This window comes from Balaenoptera ricei, chromosome 9, assembly GCF_028023285.1.
Source record: "Balaenoptera ricei isolate mBalRic1 chromosome 9, mBalRic1.hap2, whole genome shotgun sequence".
NCBI classification, from domain to species: Eukaryota; Metazoa; Chordata; class Mammalia; order Artiodactyla; family Balaenopteridae; genus Balaenoptera; species Balaenoptera ricei.
Genome location: NC_082647.1, coordinates 54,764,158 through 54,789,338, shown reverse-complemented (window position 1 = coordinate 54,789,338; position 25,181 = coordinate 54,764,158). Strand labels below are relative to the sequence as shown.

The 25,181-nt window shown below is 36.3% G+C and overlaps 1 long non-coding RNA gene across 1 annotated transcript in view; it reads left to right on the top strand.

Moving 5' to 3' along the window:
* The first annotated feature begins 12,098 nt into the window (after positions 1 to 12,098).
* Positions 12,099 to 25,181, top strand: part of LOC132371957 (uncharacterized) — a 295,027-nt gene continuing 281,944 nt past the window's right edge. The window contains exon 1 of the long non-coding RNA XR_009505028.1: positions 12,099 to 12,177. This is a non-coding gene — a long non-coding RNA (uncharacterized LOC132371957). The remainder of the gene's footprint in view (positions 12,178 to 25,181) is intronic.

Here is a 25,181-nt window from a genome sequence, read left to right as displayed (position 1 = left end):
TCTTGAAAATGCAAAACCAGTGCGACGGCCGCCCCCTCTTCCAAAAAGTACAGAGGCCTCCCCAAGATGACTTGCATAAAACCCAAGATGCTGTGGGAGCTGCCGTGCTCGTGGAGAAGAATCTGAACCCAGCCCTTGTGGACCTGCATACCCTGGGTTCTGCCCCTGCCTCCACACCTTTTAAAAAAAAGAAAAAAAAAGTAATCATTTTATGTCCACAGGTAGGAAGCAGTGTAGCTTTGGATATACTAATCATTGCGTTTCATGTCATGAATAATACATTTAAGTTCTCTGCTGTACTTTGATAATGTATATATGCAGCATGTTTACCCTTTGCATGCATATTGTAGCTTTTATGATGTATTATGTACAAGCAGTTAGTTCCATTTATTGTTTTAGAGCTTATGATAAAATCATGCTATGGTAAAATGAACAACTAGTAGTCATGCTCAGAGATATTGGAGTCTTTATTGAAAGACAAGCCTGGTCCTGGTCTTAACTTTTGTTGGGCTGGAGGTACAACTAAAAATAGAGGTTGACTTACCATATGTCTAAAGATTTAAAAGTTACAAATGAAGCTAACACAATTATAAGAAAATATGTGCTATCTTCCTACCTTGATGAATAGGTCTTCACAATAAATCCCAAGACCAGTTAGAACTTGAAATTCTTGGAATACTTGGAGCTTCCTGGGGAGAGCCAGACATATGGCCTATGGCTTCTTACTCATCCCACCAAGCTCTCCATCCCGAATCACATGGTGCTTGGTGCCTTGTGCCCATGTGTTCACGCTGCAGTCCCCATTGGCAAGCTTCATGTATAGCTGCCCCTTGCACACACATCTTTTTGACCGCTTTCTGGCTTGGCAATGGTGGCTTTGCTTACCGTCTGGTAAGAGGCCTGTGCAAGTCCTGGAAACACACTAAGGCTGTTTCAGTAGCTATTTCCAGGGTCCCAAGGCCCCAGAGCCTTGGTGCTGCACAGCCGTTACCTGTGTGGAGGGGCATAGCTGGAAGAGGGCAAGAGCAGACTGTAAATGCACTGGCTCAGGCCAGGAGCCCTCTTGTCCAAGTGGTACTTCTGAGAGTCCAATCTAGAAATTTAGTCTTCATTCACTTTACTTGATGGTTGCATTGTTTTGAAGGTGGAACTTTGGCAATCCAAACGAAAAGAGATGCTCTGTTCATTTACTCACATGAAGATATTTTAGAAGTAAAAGTGAGTTACCAAGGAAAATATGAGAGGAACTAATATATGTAATAAACCATGATATTTAGGGGAACTTTTATCATGACAGTAAATACAGTTCTGTGTTTTTTGTGCATTGTGGATTTTACTTAAAATCGAAATAGCAAAATTCAGTGTGATTTCCAGTTGCCTGTAAGTCATTCGGCGTTTGTAGTCTTCACAAAATGCAAGTTTTTATGCATGAACATATACATTTTTTCACTTAATTTTTTTCTAGAGGTTTTAGGTATTAATCTGCTAAGCAGGTTCCCTTTGATATGTAATACAAAAGTCAATTCTGTAGATGAGAATAAGTAACCAAAAGAATTTAATAACTCTACATTTAATTAGGTATTTGATTCACTTGTCTTCAAACCTAAACATATAGTTAAGTAACTAAAAATAATCAATTTTTAAAACTGCCAGTAATTTTGCAATAGAGGGAATAACAATACCCCTTCTGGGATTACACCATGAGAAGAGGCCACATCCTTCCTTTTTTTAACTTTTCTGCAATTTTCTATCACAACTGTTGCCTAATCAGTCTGAGAGAAATATTTGCCCAGACTAACTATAGATTATTGTATTCCATTTCAAACTGAAAATTTTATTACAAGTACATAGTCAAGGATTTAGTCTTCCTTCACTCCTGGTATTTTATCAAACCATATTTAGTATGCTCATTTGAAAGCATATCTGTTGTTAAATAACAAGGATACTTTTTGCTTTATGCTTTACAAATGACAAAGACGAAATCAACTTTCTATCAGGTCAGGCAAAGACTCTTTATATGGCTGTGTTTAGTAAGAAGGCAGAGGGCAGGTTACTCAAAGGCAGGATGTAGTTTCACCTGTGCAAGATACGTAGGCAAAGGTATGAAGTGAGATCCTAAGGCATAGAACCCTTTGCAAAAATTATTTTGGTGAGATACTGGCTCATTTTTCTGCATCGGTTTTGCTGTATTTTGGTGCTTACTGACTCCAAGTCATAGAAGCATCTGCTCCAGGCACACAAATGTTACTTCCAAAAAGGACACTATTTGCTGCTGCAGTCTGGGTTTTAAAGAACCACTTGTATCATTTGTGAAAGTATCCCGGAAATTAGAGCAGGAACTTGGTCTCAATAAAGTCCTGGCCTCATCTCTGCAGTCAGAGGATTACATGGGGAAATTTCTTATTAATACTGTACACTAATCGGTGCCTCAGTCCACGCATGTGTTGGGAGAGAGAAATTTTATTATATTTGGAAGATAAAATCCCCACTGACTAGAAACTCTCAAAGGATATACTCAGCTGCCATTAAATGCATTGACAGTGCAGTGACATTTATGTGCACACATTTCCATCACTGAAAGTAAAATAAATTACACGAAGTAGTTTCAATTACTTTATCAAACACATCTGCAGGATTTCATGACATTTAAATCATTACACACGGGCCGTCATAAGGAATAAGTGTCTGAAATGAGATTCAGTCCTAAGGGAGGAGCACAATTTTTTCTCTGAAGAGTTTCTGTACTGAGAATGAATATAAGTGTTCAGTCTTTTGGAATCTTGTTCAGTACCATTACTTTTCAGCAATAGGCCAGAAATCGTGGATTATGGGTTTTTTCATAGGGCCTACCATAATTTGAATATTAGCCTATCAATGACAGTTCCTCTGATTGCAAGTTCTTACTATGGAATTTTTCTTCTTTCATTAAAATGATTTAAGAAATAACTGTGGAAACTAGGCATCAGATTTTCGATTTACAAGACCAGACCTGGAAAATTTTTCTGGGCTATTATGGTGGTGGGATGAGTCTAAGAGTTGGCCTGGAGGAGTTTGGGGCCTTGCTGAACTTTTTTTTCTGTCGAATCTATGTTGCAATGGACACAGAAGGTATTTTGAAGGGAGTAAAGTCAGTTGGAGGAGTTGTTTGGAGAGGAATGGTAATAGTGGTGATGTAGGGCCTTGAGCAGCTTTGACCTTTTCGAGCATCAGCAGAAAGGTTCTGCATTATTTCTCTCAACTCCAGGAGCTGAGAATCAGGTCCAGCCCCAGGCCTCACAGTACCGCCCGCATCTCAAAGACTGCTTGGTTGACGACTTTCACTCTTTTCCATTGATGATTATTTTCTTAGGATGTTCTTTATCTAAATTTTAATTATCATAACAGCCTCCAAAAGAGACCCCAGTAGACATTAACAGAGCCCTTAATTTCAAACAAGTGGTTTTAGAATATCAGCAAGAAAAAATGAAGTAATGATGATGTTATACAGAGGAGTAGTGTTTAAATAAATATCCAGTTACAGTAAGTAATGGTGACCAAAGGGGTTGCAAAGGCAACTTTAGGAGAAGACTTAGATAATTATTCATGAAAGATTGTATTATGGGTTTTGGATTCAAGAGGGGTCAAATGACAATTTTATTTCTTCACTAGTTTTTATGGAAATTAAGAAAAGTGCTTTGTTTGAACCTCAGTCCCCCTCAAAGTAGAACGGGGATAATGCCATTTCTCAGAATTTTTGTGAGGTTTGTAAGCAATATATGCAAAATTACTAACATAGTATCTTTTTTGTGTGCACTTAATAAATTGTATCTGTTATATCAAATTGCTAAGTGAATAGGAGAGATTCAGATAAAAAAAAAAAACTCAAAGAAGAAAGAAGCATTTATAATGAAAAAACCCAGATAGCTATTACATATGGGAAATCAGGATAAAGGTAGGAATGCTAAGATTTTGGTGGAGAGGTATTAGGAGGAAGTAGGTGGGAATGTAGGCTTGAAATCCAAATTACTTGTGTTCAAGTCCCAGTTCTACCATTTAATAACTGTGTTTCATTAGGCAAATGACAAGCACTTTATATTTCAGTTTATTCATCTGTAAAATGGGGATAATGGTAACCATACCTACTTGATATGGTTGTTCTGAGGAGTGAATGAGTTGATATTTATAAATCTAAATGCTAGCATGTAGAAAGCACTAAGTAAACATTAGTCTTCAGTATGATTGCTTGGACTCTTGGGTGCTATTTGATACTTTTCATTTTTGCTTTTTCAGACATAGTAATAGGGAAGATTGACTTACAACGATTAAAAAAAAAAATTTCACCAAAAGGTTTTTAGTTTGAATATAAAATGTCATAACAGGCCATCAGTCTCTAACAACCAAAACAAACCAGATAAACTATAAAAATCATAGTTAAAAAATATCCCTATTATAAAGCTAAGCACATAAAGAAACAAACAAATAAAACATCAGAGTGTGAGGATCCCTTTATAGGAGAAGAGAGACTTACCACTGCTCTCATCATTGGAGGAAATGTCTACCAAAGATAGGAGAGGGAAAAACCAGCTGAACTGCTAACATATGTTTAATAGCCATGAATGGGCTGTTGTAATAGAACTACAAGGGACCCCCACCGTAGAGCAAGTCTTCACTCACCACCAATTGGAAAAAAACATTTTAAAAATGTACAATAGCATAAAAAATAAGATAAGAAAAAAATCAACCTGATGATACTTAAGATCTCCATACTAAAAACTGTAAAATATTACTGAGAAATTAAATAAGACATAAAAATGGAGATACACTGCATGTTTCTAGATTGGAAAATGAAATATTGCTGAGATGGCTATACTTTCTAATTTGATATATACATTCAGTGTAATTTATATCAAAAACGCAACATGCTATTCTGAAGAAGTAGACAAGATGGTTCTAAATACATATAGAAATGAAAATAAAATAGGATAGCTAAAACCATCTTGAAAGAAGAAGTTGTAGGACTTCACCTGGTTTCAAAATTTATTATAAATATACAGTAATCAAGGCAGTGGTATTGGCCTAAGCATAGACAAATAGAATATGGAACATAATAGAGTCTAGAAACAGACCCATACATATTCAGTCAACTGACTTTCTTTTTTTTAACGGAAGTGCCAAAGCTATTTTTTGAGTTGTTCCAGTTTTTGCAAGTTGTTCCTGCAATATCTGTCTTTTCAACAGATATTGCAGGAACAACTAGGTATCTGCATGGAAGAAAATGTATTTTGACTCTGATCACATACCATACACAAAAATTAATTCTAGTTGGGTCATAGATCTAAACCAGATTCAAAAAGTTCTAGAAGAAAACAGAAAAATACCTTCATGACCTCAGGTTAGGCAAAACTTTCCTGTATAGGACACAAAAAACATAAAGCATAAGTTGATTATTAGACTTAGGCAAAATTAAATTCTGCCCATCAAAAGACTCCATTAAAAATTAATACATATGTCATGAACTAGAAAAATTTATAGTATCTTACAAAGGATTTGTATACAGAATACATAAAGAATTCCAACCAATCAACTATAAAAACACAAATAACCAACTAGAAATAGGTGCAATAGACCTGAATAGATACTTCACAGAAGTACATTAAAAAAGTGTTCAGTGTTATTAGTTATCAGGCTGTGCAAACTAAAACAAAAATGAGATGCTACTAAACATGCCCTGGAATGACTAAAATAAAAAAGACTGAAAACATCAAATTTTGGTGAAGCTATGGAGTGATAGAACCTCTCATACAATGGTGATGGGAGTGTTAGTAGTACAACTGCTTAGGAAAACTGGCAGTTTCTTAAAATTAAACATACATCTCCCCTATGACCCAGGAATAGTTCTCAGAGGTATTTACCATGACTTGTAGAAGAATGTTTATAGCAGCCATATTTATAATAGCCTTATACTAGGATCAACCCAAATGTCTAACAACAGGAGAATTGATAGACAAATTGTAGTATATCCATAGAATTGAATACTACTTAGTAATAAAAAGAAAAACTAATGATACACAGAGCAGTATGGATACATATCAACATTATATTAAAAGAAGCTATACACAGAAGAGCACATACTGTAGGATTTCATATATATGATATCCAAGTGCAGACAAAAGTAATCTATGGTGATAGAAATCCCGTATTAGATGAGGAGTAGGGAGAGAAATGACTGGAAAGGAGTGCCAGGGAACATTTGTTCTACTATATATATTTTGAATGGTGGTTGCATGGCTGTATTTAATTGTCAGAGTTCATCAAATTGAACATTTAAAGTTCATGCATTGTATTGAATATTAATTACATCTCAATAAAGTGGAAACCTGCCGAGAAAAGTATCAGATCGTTGGTTAAAAAGAAATCACAGAACAGTTGAACGATTTTCATTTCTGAATGCTGAAAAGAGTTTTCCAAGAATAACACGTAAAGGTCACAAAAATAATCATTTGCCTTGTTTGTTTGTTAGCAGAATAGAATCATGCCCCAGTACAAAATCCTTTTTGTCCTGAAGTGTGTCACTACCTAAGCGCAGCCTTCTTGAGTTGTGTCTCTAATCCCCAGCGTATTCTGATCTTTAGTGCAGCCAATTCTTTTGTCTAAATAATTCACATTTCTGCTCTCTTTGTTGTAAATAAAACAAATGTTGCAACAACTTAACATTTTAGGCGTCTTACGTTTTCATCAGAAAGCAATTCCTTGCAATGCAACCGGTCATGTTTTTATTATTTGGTACCTTATTTTGCCAAATATGTGATGACGACACGTGTGTGTGTGTGTGTGTGTGTGTGTGTGTGTGTGTGTGTGTGTTGTGGGCAGGAGGAGTTAGGAGGTAGAAAGTGAGAGTGTATTGGCCTTCAGTGAGGTTGGATGAAGGATATTCAAATCCCTGAATAAGGAAAAGCCTAGTGGAAGGAATTTCTCTACTTAATGGAACACGATAAATTCTCTGAGTCTGTAGATGTTCCATAATGGATTGATAAATAAGTTTATGTACTCCCCTAACTGAGAAACAGTTTCCTGCTGCAGTTTTAAAGAACAATCAGATCTACTACTTTCAAAATACGTGCATCCTTCGTCGTCAACCTGTTTTAAGAGCATATAATTGTTCAAGTGCTTTGGAATAATTTTTATTACTATCTTATAATTATGTGGCCTGCTGAAGTCAGGAGTGACAGCTATGGAAGCATCTTAATAAGCTTTTTTTTATGCTACTGTCACTCCAATTCAACCTGAGCCTGATGAAAAGATATTCTCCCTTTCCTAGTTTAGCTGAAAAGCATCTCTAAATATATAATTTGTGGTGCGGTGCTCATTTAAATCAGATCACCTTGGAATTCAAGTTACGTATAGCTCTTAGCAAGTTTTTTTCTCACTAGAACTTTGAAGAAAAAGGCATAATGAGTTCTGATGCATTGTTGGATTGAGTTCCTATAGCTATTTAGGATGTATCAATTAGTTATCGTGGAGCCACGTACATTCTGAGGGAGAATTTCTTGTCTGGGAGAGTGTTCTGCCCTGGGATCATGGAAATGGGTCAGAAAACATATCAGAAGCCACTTTTTTATGTTACTTTTTTGTTCATGACACCCAAAAGTGGGTCTCCTCCCTTTTTGAGTGCCTGAGGCTCAGTGGTGGATGAGTTAGGTAGGATATAGACATAAGAGTCTTCTTCCCTAGTTTATCTAACTGATGCTGAGTGGCCTTCCATATACCTAGATAGTATAAAAAGTATGTGTGTGTGTGTGTGTGTGTGTGTAATATGTATGTTTCAATATGCTTTTTATACATTTTACATACATGTATGTGTATACATGCAGATACACACACATATATATAGATGGTTGATTGACCAGGTAAGAATTATCTTTCAGCATCAGTTGGCCAGTTCATAGAAAGTTTTTTGGAGAACAAATTAGCAGGCTCAATCAAATTGGAAATGTGCATAATATTTGACCAAATAACTTTACCTCTAAAAATCTATCCTACAGAAATTTTTGTACATTTTCAAAGACATATATATGACCATTGCAAGCTTTTTTTGATGCCAAACATTTGAAAGCAACTTAAACGTCCATCAATGAATTATGCTACATTCCTTCTGTCAAATATTGTGTGGTTACAAAAATAAGACGTTGATAAAAGGAAAATGTAATTCACTGAGTGCTGTGTATAGCATGATCCCATTTATGATAAACAAAGCAATCAAGTAAATAGCTTTTATGTATGCACAGAATATTCTGAAAGGAATTTTAAACTGTTACTTCTTGGGTGAAGAGAGGAATTAGGCAAGGAGTACTAAAGGGGAATAATTCTTTCCTCTTTTCTTTTGTGTTGAATTTTAAGGTTGTATATATGTATTACATGTTTAAACAGGAAAGAATGAATCAATTGCAAAATTTCTTTGTCAGTAATTGTGATCTATTAAAGAAGTAGTGAATTCCAAATTAGAATATGGTTAACAATAATGAAAGTTACATGATAATGTAGAAGATATTGATTGAAAAGATTGCTATTTAAACTTGTAACTCCAAAAGGTATATTAAAAGATCTTAAATTTTTCATTGAAATGCTATTTTTTGTAAATAGTTGAAAAACTTGATATTTGACTACTTCCTTTTCAGAGTGTGAGATTACCTATACTACCTGTATTTTATAACTGAGTGATTGTTTATGTAGCATTCTGTAGTGGGTTCAATGATGGATCCCCAAAAGATACATCTAAGTCCTAATCCCTAGAACCTGTGAATGTCTGTGCTCTTATTTGGAAGTAGTCTTTGTACATGTAACTAAAAGGATCTTGGGATGAGATGATCCTGGATTATCTAGGTGGGCCCTAAATCCAATGATAAGTATCCTTATAAGAGTTAGGGACATGCAGATCTTATAGACAGAGGAGATTTTATAGACACAGAGGAGAAGGTCATGTGAAGATGAAGGCAGAGGTTGGAGTGATGCAGCCATTAGCTAAATAAGATCTGAGGTCACCTGAAACTGGAGGAACAAGGAATGATTGTCCCCTAGAGCCTTCACAGGGAGTGTGGCCCTGCAGACACCTTGATTTTAGACTTCTGGCCTCCAGAGCTGTAAAAGAATAAATTTCTGTTATTTTAGCTTCTAGATTTATGGTAATGTGTTACAATAGCCACAGGAAACTAATATACCGTATGTCTCCTAAATAAAAACTAGCAGAGGAGATGAGAATTTTAAAACTTAGATTATTTCAAATTTCCTCTTAGATTTTGAAAAAAAAAGGAAAAACCCACCAAGTCATTATGATTACCAGGGAAATGAACGTTATTCCATGTGTTTCCTCAGGACTACTAAATATTGGAAGATTCCTTAGGGATAATCTGGTCCAGCAACCATGCACAGAAGAGTCCATAAGATGTCAGGAAGGAGTCCTGGGTGTTGGAATTGGGCTGGGTTAGGGCAGAAGTGAGTAGTGACTGATAACAAGTAAAGTGTCTAGTCTACCCAAATGCATTGCAAATCAAACAATTACAAACGCTGTGAAGGCAAAAGAAATAGAACTATCTGGCCCCTGCATGCCCATTAAAACTTAGGGGGATCTCCTACCAAAATGAAGAGGAAAGTGAAAACTGGAAGACCGTAGGCTGTCCCTGTCACAACCAAACTAGCAGCTGAGCTGGGATAAGCATCCCTGGTTCCTCCCTCCTACTCTAGGGTTATTCCACCTCCAGTTCTCTTTATCTCTGCAAAGCAGAATGGAACAAAATAAGATGTGTTGACCAGCGTGTGTCGGACACCATGCCAGGTTCTTTCAGATATGTAATCTCATTTAATTCTCACAACAGCCCCCAGAGGTTGGTTGCCTAAGATCCCTCAAGTAGTAATGCAGGTCCCTCTGGCTGGGGAAACTCATGCTGTTTCCAAGACATAACACTGCTTCCAAAGGAGGGCACAACCAGCTGTGAGACTTTGGGGGAAATACAAATATGTTCTCTTTCCAAAGATATGTCATAGTTATTTTTAATAATCATATTAATTTTTAATATGCTTGAATTAGGAAAGTGTAATTTTTTTGCCATCATACAATTACCTTCACTAATTATTTTCTGTTACAAATCATGTAGGTTTTTTTCTTATCTTTTTGGCTTTATAAGAATTTCCTTTCCCTTAATAAATCCAAGACAGCAGACTTATTGCTTAATTTTTTTTCCTTGATTATTCTCCAACTGCTGAAATCATTAGATTACATTTGGAATGTGATCTGATTTCCTCTGTACTTGCTAAATGAAGTAATTATTTTGTATATCTGCCTTTTTATTTAAACAGTTTGTACCTTTAACAATTTTGTCTTGTGGATTTTACACATGCTTAAAGAGCTAAGCTTGGCTCTGCTAGAAGACAGTCATCTTTTTTGTGGTTGACACATGGGGAAAATGCACTTTTAGATAATACATTTTGGGAAGGAGTCTTTTGCCTGTAGTCATTCTGCCAAACGATGTAGGAATTTTCTACTCATTGTCCTCATTTAGTTAACCAATAAATATTTATTCATGGCCTATTATGTGCTCAGCATGTTACTTGTAGACCATTTTAGATGTCTTAAAAGAAATAAAGAAATATGATTGCAGTCTTTATACACCTGCAACTTAGCTATGAAAATAAGAGTAACAAAGAATCAGAGATGTGGATGCCTAATTGAGCATTAGGAACTCAAAAATTAAGCAGCCCAGTATGAACTAAAGTAGAGAAGATTTCATGGGGATTGTGGAATTTGAGCTAGATGTACAAAAATGAGTAGGATGAATTGGTAGGAGATAAGTTTGTTTTATTTATTTACTTTTGTGGAAAGAATAGAATTAAAAAGGTAAATGTGGAAATTTGTGTATTTGGAGCATAGCGAACGAATGGTTAATCACCAATAAGAAATAAGGAGAATAAGAAATTAGGTGTGGTAGCCAAATGGGAAAATAATAAATGCTTTAAAAGCCAGTCTAAGGAATTTAGATTTGAAAGCAGTCGATGATAATCTTCTTATGCTGGAAAATGAAAAAAATAAAAGGAATTTATAAAGGAGATTTAGCATCAAAACATATGACAGTTGGATTAGAGTAGAAGTAAGGTCATTGTTAGAGTCAAGTAAGCTGAGCGGCTAAAACACTGCTGTGCTAATCTGGTTGTGGTATAGGGAGGGTTTGGACTAGGGTGGTGGTAGTGGGGATGATGGGGTAAAACAGATTCTTCCAGGAGACACTGAAGGAAGAAACAATGAGCCTTGTTTAGAGATTAGAGAATGGAGATGCCTGAAGGCAGCTAGAAAGGACCTATGATTGAGTAGGGAAGGAAACGCAGGCCTAATAATAATCACATAGCTGAAGTAGTGAGTGGGTATCAGCCCAGTCTTGCTATAGTAAGAAAACCAGAGGGATGAGCTTAAAGAACACTCTGCACTTAGGAACCCTGTAGAGGAAAGGAGAGGAGAGATGGGAGAAGCCTTTAATGTACCAAAGATGCCAAAGGATGAGAGAATTTCATGAGTGGATGGTTTGTAACATCAAACATTATAAGATGTCTGAGGAAAGGCCAAGGCCATCAGTTTAGCAGGAAGAGATTATTGGTAATCTTCAAGGAAATAGTTTCTGTGGAGCGGTATGTACCAAAGTATTGGGTTGGCCAAAAAGTTCGTTCGGATTTTTCCATATGCTCTTATGGAAAAACCGGAATGAACTTTTTGGCCAACCCGATAGATGGTAAAGGGAACAAGAAGGAATTAAAATCATTAAAAGAGGAGAGGAAAGATGTAGATCAAATATTTGAATAGCCTGGCAGCAAAACCAGCATGGGGCATTAGTTACTAAGTAAATAGATAGGCAGGAATAAAAGAAGGATGTTATGATAGCTGGGATCCAAGATGGTACCCAGTGATCTTCACTTCCTGCTATTCATAACCTTGTATAGTTCCCTCTCACATGAAATGATGCTGCCTTGAATAACCATTAGTATATTGCAGAAATAGTGGTGTATGACTTCTGAGGCTGGGTCATAAAAGATATGGTTGGTTTTGCCATGTTCTCTCGTAGACTGCTCATGCTGGGGGAAGCCAGCCATCATGTCATGATGACAGTAATGCAGCTTGTGGAGAGGAACCTGAGGACTCCTCCCAACAACTGGCACCAGGTTAGTGAGCTTTCTTAGGAACAGGTCCTCCAGGTCAAATCAAGCCTTCAGATGTCGGCAGACATGGCTGACATCCTAACTGCAAGCTCACAAGAGACCCGAAGTCAGAAGCCCCCAGGTAAGCCAGAACTGAACTCCTGACCCATGGAAACCAGAGATGATAAATGTTTATTGTTTTAAGCCACTAAGTTTTGGAGTGATATGTGATGTTAACTACTACAGATTTCTTTAGATACTTTCTTTTGTGTGTGTGTGTTTATCTTTTATGTTTTGTTTTTTCGTTTTTGGCTGGTGGAAACCCAAATGTGTTTTAAGGTCCTTATGGATATTGGAATGATCTGAGATGAGAATATCAGGAAGAGAATTGCAAGGCTAAGCTCTGAGTGGCTGAAAAAATCGGATGACTAAAAGCTGGGGAGATGATTTTCAAAAAGTAAAAGTGGTCTATTTTCTGAAAGTAATGGCAAGTTTAAAATACATGTAGACTCCATTCCATCCTGAGATGAGGACAGGAGTGCCTGAAATAATTCAGTTAAGATCATTTCAATTTACTAAGTCCTCTATGTGTACATAACCCTCTGCATTTATGTTTTTACCTAAATAGGCTAGTAGATACTCTACCTATAAAAAGAAATTTTCTGTGATGGTGTGCTTTTAAGAAAAATTGTGAAAATGTTAATCATTCCTCACAAAGGTCAGGAATCTGCTAAGTGATCTACTAAATGAATATGTAACACTTTATAATGAAACAAGTAGTTTTACTTTTGGTTATGTCCATAGTTTTTCTTCAGAGGTTGCTTATAACTTTTTTAACCCATTGACTTATCTTGGCATCAGGGAACTATATGCATGAATTCTGTAGGTCCTCTTTGCCATCTAAAGGGCAAATGGACTTTGGAACTTGTGTCTTGTGTTCTAAAAGGTTTACTAGGCTGTTAGTCTAATAGAGGGGGTTGAAGAGCAGTACAGATGAGATTACATAGATGTGGTTTGTGAATTGCTTTTGACCCTGTACAGATTCTCGGATTCTGCTGTATGCTCTTTAATATGTATCTTCAAGATGGGAATGTTCATTTATCAATATCGTTTGAACATAATCCATTTGTAGGGTGTTGTATGAATACCTCTAAAGGTGAAAAATATCAATTAGAATCTTTCCCCAAGTAGTTTATAGTCAAATATGATTGCTATAGGCAGGGATGGTCTGGGTGTCAGAGAAAAGGAGTAAGAGTGCACGTATGCCCTGAATGCCTCACGTGATTATTGCATGTGAGTTCCTGTAACAGGGCTCTTCTTAGAGTGCTCTTTGGGATGAGGTGAAGAAATTAGGGAGTGTGTCATCATTCTACCGTGCATTCACAAGCAGCAGTTTACCATATGAAATATTGTTACTGACGACCCAGATGGCCTCAACATTCCCCTCAGCTTGACTAAACTTTAGACATGTTGCTTCCTTACTATAGGCCCCTGATCTCCCTTTTCTTAAAGCATTTAATTTAGAAAAACTGAAATTGTACAGTCTTTCTCTGCCCCTTTGAAATGTATATAAATCTTCTCCCAGCCTTTTGCCACTTTTATAACCTAGGAAATGTCTTAAAGACTGGGGGACTATCTCTTTGAGCTGTACCTCTGTCTCCCAGTACGAGAGGTAGGAGCCTAACTTTGTTGGGTACCAACTAGCAAACCCAGATGGCCTAATCACAGGTGCTGGAAATCTTGCTGCACACATTGCTATGGTCAGCTTACCCCCTCATATCCTCCAGTGCTTTCCCCCTAGCTCACCCCATCACTTAAAAATCCTCTTGCCTTTTGTCTCAGCAGAATGGAGTCTTTCTCTCCTATTGCGATAGCCTGAATAAAGTCTTTGCCTGCTCAGCTTTGGTACAGTTTTTGCTTTGGTACTGGAAATCCTGATGTCATCTGGCCTTGCATACCAATCTTAGTGAAGATGACATTTAGATGAAATCTTCTTAATCCAACTTCTTTGATGTGATGGGAGACACAAATAAATGCTCAATTAAGTATTTTAGATGTAAGTTGGGGTAAGAATTTACAGGGATCTGGAAATTGAATACTGGACATTATTTCAAATTAATAAAGTAATAATTTGGTTGAAAAAAAATCAAACCCTAACCCAAACTTCACAGAAAGGTATACAATAAAGAATGAATGTGTCCCCTATTCCTCTTCTCTAGTCCGCTTCTCAGGTATAGCACTTTGAACTGTTTTTAACTTTTGTTATTATCATAATGCTAAATAATACACTTCTATCAACATTACTTAATTTATCAACTCTTGGTATTATTTATGATGTCCTATAATAGCTGACAATTAATGCATTTCAATGCCTTCTTCTCCCTCACATGTTCCACTCTTGGTTTTCTTATATATATTTTTATAGAGAGAAACACTTTTATAGTTATTCTGGTGGTTACCTTTTTTCACTTAAAATAATTTTAAGACCTCTGTTTCTCGATCTGACAAAGATGATTGGTTCTCGAACTTTAGCATGCATCGAAATCACCTGGAGGGCATGTTAGAACTCAGGTTGCTGGGCCCCACCCCTAGAATGTGATGTCGCAGGTGTTGTGACTTTGTTAAATTAATATTTGTTAGGTAGAGCTGGGGCTGACCCATTGTATAGTGAGCCAAGGTTTAACAAAAGACTAGAAGGGAATTGAAATAAAGAAGCTTATTACTCACAAGTTCTAGAGGAAGTACACGGGATGCCTCAAGGGGACCACACGGGAGGTCAAGGCAGGATGTAGCCGGAGAGAGCAGGCAGGACCTGGGAACGTGCCTTTTTTAGAGTGGGTGGGTGGAATGCTTGAGGATTCTTGGGTTAGGACCAGGTTGGTCAATTCAAACCCAAAGGAGCAGGGTTTTGGTAAGCTTTTCAGGGGGTCTTATCTAAGGGGTGCACAAGAGGAATGCCCTGGGAGGTGGGGGAAGATGCTTATTATAAGGGTGGTTGAGGGAGTCACATTTACAATACCTGTGGCTCTGCCCTCTGTTACTCAGGGCATTTGCTCAGGGAGGGGCTTGTGTCAGTTCACGGCCTCTTGGCCTCACAAAATGAGTGCTGAGCAACAATACCATGGAGTAGTTTAGTTGGACTTACAACAGCAGATCTGGGGTGAGAATCTGAGAATTTGTGCTTCTAACACTGCTTTAGATAGTATTTATTGAGTCACCGTCACACAGGATGAAGAAATTTGTGGATCTACGCTTCCCTTTACTCTTTGTTCCTTTTCCACATCAACTTCTGTCAGCTCTACCATCACTTCCACGTTGTCAATATGTACAAAATTACATTGTTTCGTATTATTTTAATTATGTGTCCTGTTATTTGTATATAATTCAAAAATTTGAAAACCCATCAATAGTATTTATAATATAATAATAAAGTTAAATAGTGATATTCGATCCACGAAGAAGAAAATATAAGCTATGTATATAGGACCAAAACTATGAATGCTTCGAGAGTCTCTGTTTCACTCCCACCTTCACCTTCAAGTGTTGGTTCTGGCTTTGACCCTCAAGTACCTTTTCCTCCTCCACTTCCTGGGGATGTTCCAGGTCGCACACCAGGTTTGGGGCCTTCGTGATGCAGAAACCAGAGGAAAGGAAAAGAGTCATAGGTCAAAGGATGTGTTAAGCCTGGGAAGGAGTTTTGGGGGATGTTTGAACAGAAGGAATAGGAATAATTTTGTGTGTAAGGGAATTATCTGGAAGATTTATAAGAATTTGAAGAAGTATTGTCTGCATAATCCTTTACAGGGTACAAGAAGTGCCAAGAAAGATTCTGACTGTGCCTTTTTTTTTTTTTTTTAATTTATTTATTTTTGGCTGCATTGGGTCTCTGTTGCTGCATGCGGTCTTTCTCTAGCTGCGGCGAGAGGGGGCCACGCTTCAGTATCTGTGGCACACGGGCCCAGCTGCCCCATGGCATGTGGGATCTTCCCGGATCAGGGCTCGAACCCTTGTCCCCTGCATTAGCAGGCAGATTCCCAGCCACTGCACCACCAGGGAAGCCCCCGACTGTGCCTTTTTAATAGTTTTTTTTTTTTTTTCAAGTTCTGTATTTCTCTTTCTTTCTCTTTTGTTGATTGAAAAGTCAAATGATTTTTATTTCTTTATTAAGAAGTTCTAGACTTTTAATAAACACAATTTGTATACTGAAATTTAGCTTCTTCCTAAAGACACTTGAACTCTGAATTCCTTTTCTCATATTTTATTCTTGATTAAGGAAGTCTTTTGAATTCTTAGAGATGTAGATTTCTTCCTCAACTGTTGTTCTTACGAATGCACAAAACAGGAAATTATAAGTGTAATAGATTGGTTAATATAATATAATTCTCCTTGATCTCAGGGCCATTGTATACTCCTAAAAATTATTGAGGAACCCTAAGAACTTTTGTTTATATGAGTTATATCTACCAGTATTTATTGTATTAAAATCACAACTGAGAAAATTTAAAAATATTTACATATTCATTTAAAAATAATACAACTATTTATTAACATAAACACTGTTATGAAAGTTTACACTTTTCCAAAATAAAAAATAGTTATTAGAGTAGCATTGTTTTACATTTGTGTAAACCGCTTTAATGTCTGGCTTGATAGAAGACAGCTGTATTCTCATATCTGATTCTGCATCATTCTGCTGCCATATATTGTTTTGGTAGAAATACACAGAGAAAATCTGTCTTCACACTTCTGTAACTGGAAAAGGGAGGAGTGTTTTAATAGATTTTTTAGATGATTGTGACTATTTTTTAATACTATGCTGAAATTTAATAAGTGGTAGTTTCTAAAAGTTTAGTTGCAGTGTGGAATCTGAAACTATACTGTATTAGTTTTTTATTGCTGCCTCAACAAATTACCACAAACTAAGTGGTTGGCAACAGAATTTTATTCTCTCACGGTTGCGGAGGCCAGGAGTCTGAAATCTTGTTGGGCGGCACTCCCTTTAAGGCTCTAGGAGAGATTCTGTTCTGTGCCTCTTTGATCCCCTGATGACTGTTGTCATTCCTTGATTTGTGATCTTATCACTCCAATCTCTACCTCTGTGGTCACATTGCTTTATCCTCTACTACCTATAAAATCTTTCTCTGCCTAACTCTTATAACAATAATTTCACTGGATTTAAGGCCCACCCAGATAATCCAGGATAAGCTTCTTCTCTCAGAAACCTTAATGTAATTATATCTTTTGACATGTAATTCGTTCTTTTATCATATAAAGTCCAGGTTCTTGGGGTTAAGACATGGACATATCTTTTCGAGGGCCACCATTCAACCTGCTAAATGTTATCAATGACCTTGTCCTACTCTATTGCATTAAAATTCATTGGTTTACCTTGCAATCTGAATTGTATTTTACCATGCATACTATTTTAACATCATGCATTAGTCATTTGGAAAATACTCATTCATGAGTTATGAGGATCTTCCAAATATTGACACATTTTATTATGTAGTATCAAAAACCTCTGCTTATTAATATCAACACAGAACTTATCAGAAAAATCTTTGAAGACTGGGAACATGCATAGTGGCAGATACAAGTTTTCCAATTCTAATTTTCACTTGGAAGTGCCAGTTTTATCAATGGCAACAAATCTAGTCAGTTCTTTTTCTTGAAGTGACAGGCTCACTTTGCTCATTTTTAAGAAATGTTCTACCAAATATCTCCAACCTGAATAACTGTCATTTGTTTGTCTGTCATTCTTTCAAGGAAAAATAGTATTCCATGAAAAAGTAGCTAGTTCAGCTCACAACTCAATTGCCTGAGTGCTTTTCCCAAAAGCAACCATTCTACTTGGATGCAGCAAAGTACTTTATGTATATTTCCCCTTTGTCAAATAGAATATTTAAAAGATGCATACCAAAGAGTTGGGATTTAATGCTATTAATAATTTCTACTGCTTCTTAAGGATATTTTTAAGTGAAATTGACTTTTCTCCCTTATTATTAAATTTTTTGGTAGTGTGTGGGGTGAAAATATCACTGCTGGTACAGCTTGATACTGCTCGATTCATGTGAAGGTGCCAGCAATTTTACCCATGATTGCTGGCACATGTCCATGTGGTGAATAGGCAAATAGTACATTAAAATGATGAAATATTGTTTTGACCTTGCAGAATGCTGAAAGGTGTCAGGGACCCCCTGAGAATTTCTGAGTTGAGGTGTTCTCAAACCTCTTTGCATGTAGAGTCTAGCACTTTGAGATTGAAGGTTTTTGATGCCTTTTTCCATACAGAATTATACTCTGTATCATCAATGACATTAAAAGTATAGCGTTTATTGAAAGGATGCTCTACCATCTACCCTGCAATTTGTTTCCAAGCTAATGCTACGCATCCAGTATATTTTGATATTGAACTCCTTCTGTTGATAATTTCTGTAAATAACATGAAAAGTTCAGACGATAAGCAGGATGTATATTCCTTCCTCAAATAGTTCCGAAGCCGTTTATGACTGGAGAGTTAACTGTTAAACTAGACAGTTGTTTAGTTTTGCCACTAGGGCTGAAAACTGAGGTCATGGTTGTACAAGCAATGATTAACATTCACGTGATATCGAATCATATATGCAGAAATACAGTATGTTGTACCTTTTGTTCTAGCTGCTTCTGTGCCTTTCAGGAGCATTTTATGGCTTTCCTCACATAGGTTTGGAACATTTCTAAACTTGAAAATAAATATAATCCTAATGGGGTCCTCTCTTTCATTATATCCTGTAATTGATTTTGAGTTGTGTGTTTATATACTGTATTCCTTCATAGAAAGATTTAACATCATATAAATATTAATATTTTATAAATTAATAAATTAATTCAGTCTCAGTGCAATTATTATTTAGTTTTTTTCTCTCTGGGGATAAACATGTTGATTAGCCATTTAATTTGGAAAAACAAATAAGTCCAGCCATGAATGTCCTGATAAAGAGTAGTGGTATGTGGAGTGAAATAGCTCTATCAGATATTAAAACATATAAAGATCAAAATAGTGTATTATGACATTTAGACAAAGAGAAGGGAATAAGAAAATCTGTAAATAGATCCTAATCCTTGTGAAAATTTGTTATAAAGTCAGCATATCAAATCACTGGCGAAAAGATACGTATTTTTAAATAAGTGACATTGGGATAACTGACTAGACATATAGAAAAAGTAAAAATTCCATTTATTCTCACACCATACCTAAAGGAAAATTTCAAATGGATGAGAAATACAAATTTAAAAAACAAAGTATACAAGTACTGGAAGGAAACCTGAGTATGTTCCTCTGTAGCCTAGGAGTAGAGAAATTTCTTAACTATTATTAAAAGACAGAAGTAACAGAGGCTGGTATATTTGATCACTTAAAAAAATTGAATGACAAAAGAATTATAAACAAAATCAAAGATAAATGATAAATTGCAAGTATTTCTCTAGTTTATTTCAAAAATAGTTACTATGTTACAGAGGTTCTAAAAATAAATTACTACAACTGCAGAGAAAAATTAGCAGTTCATAGAAGAAGAGAGGTTAAATGATTCTGAAACGTAGGAAAAGTTTCTCAACTTTGTTCCCAACAAGTAAAAGGCAAATTGAAACCACAAGGAGATTCCATTTTATTAGACTGACAAAAGTTCCAATTTGACAACGTGTTCTTTGATCAAGCCTGTGGGGAAATAGGTGTTCTCATATGCTGCTAGTGGGAATACAAAATGATACAGCTATAATGAAGAGAAGCTTTGCAGTGTCTAGTAAAATTATATGTGTCTTTAATTTTTGACTCGGCAATTCCTCTGATTGAAATCTATTGCAAAGATACTCAGGCAAAAATGCAAAAAGATACTTGCATAAGACCCTTCATTCTAGGACTGTTAATTTTTCCAGTATCCTTTGATGTATATTTGGGTTTGATACTGTGTAAAAACTCTTACAGCCACACAATAGAGTTTTATTCAGTTTTAAAAGAATGAAAAAATTCTATATATACTGCCATGGAGTATATATATATATATATATATATATATTATTATAGTATATAATAAGGTATAAAAATGTGTATAACGTATTGCTTATATCTATATGTTTAGATATATACATATTATATATACATATAAGCCTATATATACACACGTATATATGTTTATTTATACACATATGCATATGTATATATAAATTTTATATATTGTATAAACTTACATGTGTATATTATATGAAATAGGTGTAAATATGTGAATATACAAAAATATGTATATATAAATTTGCTTATATTAAAACAATGGTTGAATAAATAAGAATATTTTTTAAAAGGTGAACAATATGTGGAGGGCACATAAATAGAAGCCAAACTGCTTTGAATATACTACATTTTATGCATTTGACTTTGAAACCAGGTAAATGTGTTTATGTTTCCATAAGATTAGAAAATTTATACGAAGAAACACAAAAGCGTTACATAAAATAAAAAACAAAATGAACTGAAAACCTAATTTTGACTCATTATGATTGTATAAATCATAAAGAAAGGAATTATGATACGTGATTTTAAATTCTGATAAATTTACCATTGATCCCTAGTGAATTATATTCTAAGGAAAAAATTACATACTGTTGACCTTTGAACAACATGAGGGCGTTGGGGCACCGTCAGTTGAGCTGTGGAAATTTCAGTATAACTTTAGTTTGCCCTCCGTATCCACAGTTCTACGTCCTCAGATTCAACCAACTTTGGATCCTGTAGTATGTAGTATTTACTATTAAAAAGAAATCCGCGTGTAAGTGGACCCATGCAGTTCAAACCTGTGTTGTTCAAGGGTCAATTGTACTTGAAAATTGTATTTTTTTAAGTAGTTATACTATTCATTATAATACTGGGATTGTTATTTTCTTATTAGTAGAATAAAAGAACTAAGGAATACATTAATGCCACGTGGAACCAAAGTTTTCCAGAATGAGGGAAAAGAGATAAAAATAATTTAAATTTGAATAGAAATAACATGAACTCAACACTTCACGCTGCATTTTCTCTTTTAAGAAATGCACATCTCCTTGGTTTGTCTACTGAAAAGCCTAGAAATAATGAACTCTGTAGCAATAAACACCTGTAGTACTCAGATTACTGTCTCTAAATACCATTCCCTGTCTTTTTTAAAAATTTATTTTATTGAAGTATAGTTGATTTACAATGTTGTGTTAATTTCTGCCATTAGCAAAGTGATTCAGTTATACATACATATATATACACTTTTTTAAAATTTATTTTATTTTATTTATGGCTGTGTTGGGTCTTCGTTTCTGTGCGAGGGTTTTCTCTAGTTGTGGCAAGCGGGGGCCACTCTTCATCGTGGTGCGCGGGCCTCTCACTATCGCGGCCTCTCTTCTTGCGGAGCACAGGCTCCAGACGCGCAGGCTCAGTAATTGTGGCTCACGGGCCTAGTTGCTCCGCGGCATGTGGGATCTTCCCAGCCCAGGGCTCGAACCCGTGTCCCCTGCATTGGCAGGCAGATTCTCAACCACTGTGCCACCAGGGAAGCCCCTATATACACTTTTTTAATATTCTTTTCCATTATGGTTTATCACAGAATATTGAATATAGTTCCCTGTGCTATACAGTAGGACCTTGTTGTTTATCCATTCTATATATAATAGTTTGTCTCTGCTAATCCCAAACTCCCAATCCAGCTCTCCCCCAACTCCCTCCTCCTTGGCAACCACAAGTCTGTTCTCTGTGTCTGTGAGTCTGTTTCTGTTTTGTAGATAGGTTTATTTGGCCATATTTTAGATTTCACATACAAGTGATATCATATGGTATTTCTCTTTTTCTGTCTGACTTACTTCACTTAGTATGATAATCTCCAGGTCCATCCATGTTTATGCAAATGGCATTATTTCATCCTTTTTAATGGCTGAGTAATATTCCATTGTATATATGTACCACATCTTCTTTATCCATTCATCTGTCAGTGGACATTTAGGTTGTTTCCATGTCTTGGCTACTGTGAATAGTGCTGCTGTGAACATAGAGGTGCATGTATACCACCCTGGATGTGCCCGATCTTGTCCCTATCTTTCTGGAAACCAAAACATCTGGGAAAAATGAGAGACTTGAGTATAGAGCAAAGAAAGCTGTTAAAGACTTCTTTTTTTTGTTTTCTACTTAGGACATACTGTGCTTCTTGGATGTCTTTTTTTAATTAATTAGTTTTTTAATTTTTGGCTGTGTTGGATCTTCGTTTCTGTGCGAGGGCTTTCTCTAGTTGCGGCGAGCGGGGGCCACTCTTCATCGCGGTGCGCGGGCCTCTCACTGTCGCGGCCTCTCTTGTTGCGGAGCACAGGCTCCAGACGCGCAGGCTCAGTAGTTGTGGCTCACGGGCCCAGTTGCTCCGCGGCATGTGGGATCTTCCCAGACCAGGGCTCGAACCCGTGTCGCCTGCATTGGCAGGCAGACTCTCAACCACTGCACCACCAGGGAAGCCCCGGATGTCTTGATGTATATTTTTCTTCCATTCTGGAATATACTCAGGCTTTATTTAGCTCTTAAATATTGCCTCTTCTCCATTTACCTTTTGGGATTCCAGCAAATATTTGATTCCTGATTCTGTCCTCCATGCCTTCTAATCTCTTACACATTTTTCATCTCTTTCTTTCTCTCGTTTCATTCTGGATAAATTATTTGTATGTATCTTTTAGTTCATGAAGTCTCTTTTCTACTGTGTCTTTCCTGCTGTTTTAAGCATTCATTGAATTATTTATTTCAAATTCACTTCTACAAATTCTGTTTTTTCAATTTTATGTATTGATCTCTGAGAGTTTCTGATTTATGCTTCTCTTTGCCGTTGCCCAGTTTGTTCATTTAAACATTTCACTCATGGTTCTTCTGAATGCTGGGACTGATGATTTCAAAATCTTCAAGGATTGCAAGTATTAATTTTTTATTAATCTGTGATTTCTTGTTTTTGCTGGATGTGACTTAAAGTGGCTTACTTTCCTACATGTGTGGCAATCTTTGTCAAGTTAGGTATGCTTTTTATCTCTGGAAACTTTGCAAGCCTACTCTATAGGATCTTTATGCTTCTTAAGGGTATGGGTTCAGAGCAGATAGCTCAGACTCAGCTTCTCTTCCAAGAGTCAGTATCCCCAAAACTGTGTTGCTGGAAAGCTTGTCCTCAGGGCTTCCTTGCTTCTTCCTGCTGCCCCACATCTAGGCCAGCTCACTCTTTCTTACTCTCTGCCTCTCTGGCTCTCAAGTACTGACTCCACTTTTCCCACATGGTTCTCTGAGGCATAACTGCTCTAGTTCCCAGCTACAAAAGCCTTGGCGTTAGAATTTTAGGACATTAGAGAACTTTAGTTCCCATCTCTGCTTCATCATTTACATACTGGTGTTAGCCAATACTCATAATTTTCTTTTTAACTTCATAAATGAGACACTATAATCATAATTATTATTTTATCTAGACTTTTTAACATTTTTTACACTCATTTTTTCTTCTTGTGTTGGTCCTGATGGGAAGAGAGGCTAATTTGGGATATGTAATAAAAGATTTTAGAAGAAGAAGACTTTGGGTCCTCATGGAAGTCATTTCTGCCTTAGACGTTAATAAACATTTTTCTAGTGTATTTTAGTAAGTAAACACAGTAAAATTTTCTTGGGGTGGGTCTGCAGGGGACAGAAAAATTGTATGCTAGATAGAGGATTTTGCTTCATGCCAGGGGGCTCTCCCATAGACTTTATTTCAATGAGGGAAGCATGGCCTGTAGCTTGAGCCAGCAATTTACAGATTAGTAGACAAGAAGATTTATTGAACTAAACAGTAAAAAGGAAAAGCCATTTTATAATGCGTGATAGAATACTCTAACCAAAAACTTGTTATCTCCCCTAATCTATACATAAATCAGTGCTTTATCATTTCTGTGCAGTCATGCTTAAAATTTTCTACCCTGGAATTATGAGCAAAATCTTTGTAATACTGGCCCTAGAATACATTTTTTATGTCACATCTAATAAGCATTTTTTAAAAATGCCATTCTCCAATTTTTTTCTCATTTTTATTCTGACTCTCTCTGTTAGAAACTTCCAATCCAGTAACTCACTCTGTGTATCATGAACAGAACCTAAGCAGACCTGTGCAGGTGGCTCATCCTCAGATGTGACACATGACTCTGCATGGAGAAAATAGGAAATTCAGGATCAGTACTCCAGCCTTAATGTTACCAGGGTCTGTTTTCTGTTGCAGAAAGTATGATTTTAGCGGTGGTTATTACTAAGGATGGGTAAGATCTATTTGAGGCTGGTTTGGTTTTGTTCTTTCTCAAATTGACCCTTAAGGGATAAATATTTTTCTAGTGTTCGTAATTCCATTCTTCATTTCCATCTCCTTCCTTTCTCTGTTTCTCCTGCTGCTCCAGCCTCATCTCAGAAATGGCTGTTGACCGGAAGTGATGTGCGTAATGTGAGTTACCTGTCTGGGTCAGATCGCATCCCCATCATCAGTAAGATGGTTTAGAATCGGTTTTAATGTCGTAAAAAAATAAAAAATAAAACAAAATTGTGAAAAACAGTGGAAATGAGAGACAGAGACTATGCAGGGCTCTAATGTATTAGTTCCTAGCTGGGAAAAAAAAATCCTGTGTTCGGGACAGTATTTCTAAAGGAGGCGATGTTTGAGAGAGGAAGTAATTTTCTTGTTGGTAAGGCAAGTGGTAAGTAAAGCAATTAATTAAAAAATGAAAGCAAAGAAGCCATAGTTATACCCCAAGTTTGTTATACCCCAAGCACCATAGAAACACCCTGGATGACTTTCTTTGCTTACCTCCTCCTCTTAGCTTCCAGGAGGGCACCACCATTCTGAGATTCTGAATTTGTGATAATCATTCTCACACATTTCTTTCTAACTTTATAAAAAAATATGTCTCCTTCAACAATGTACCATTTTGCCCTTAAAAAAAATTTGTAGATATGGAATCATATTGTATGTATTCTGTGGGTTCCTTGTTTGGTT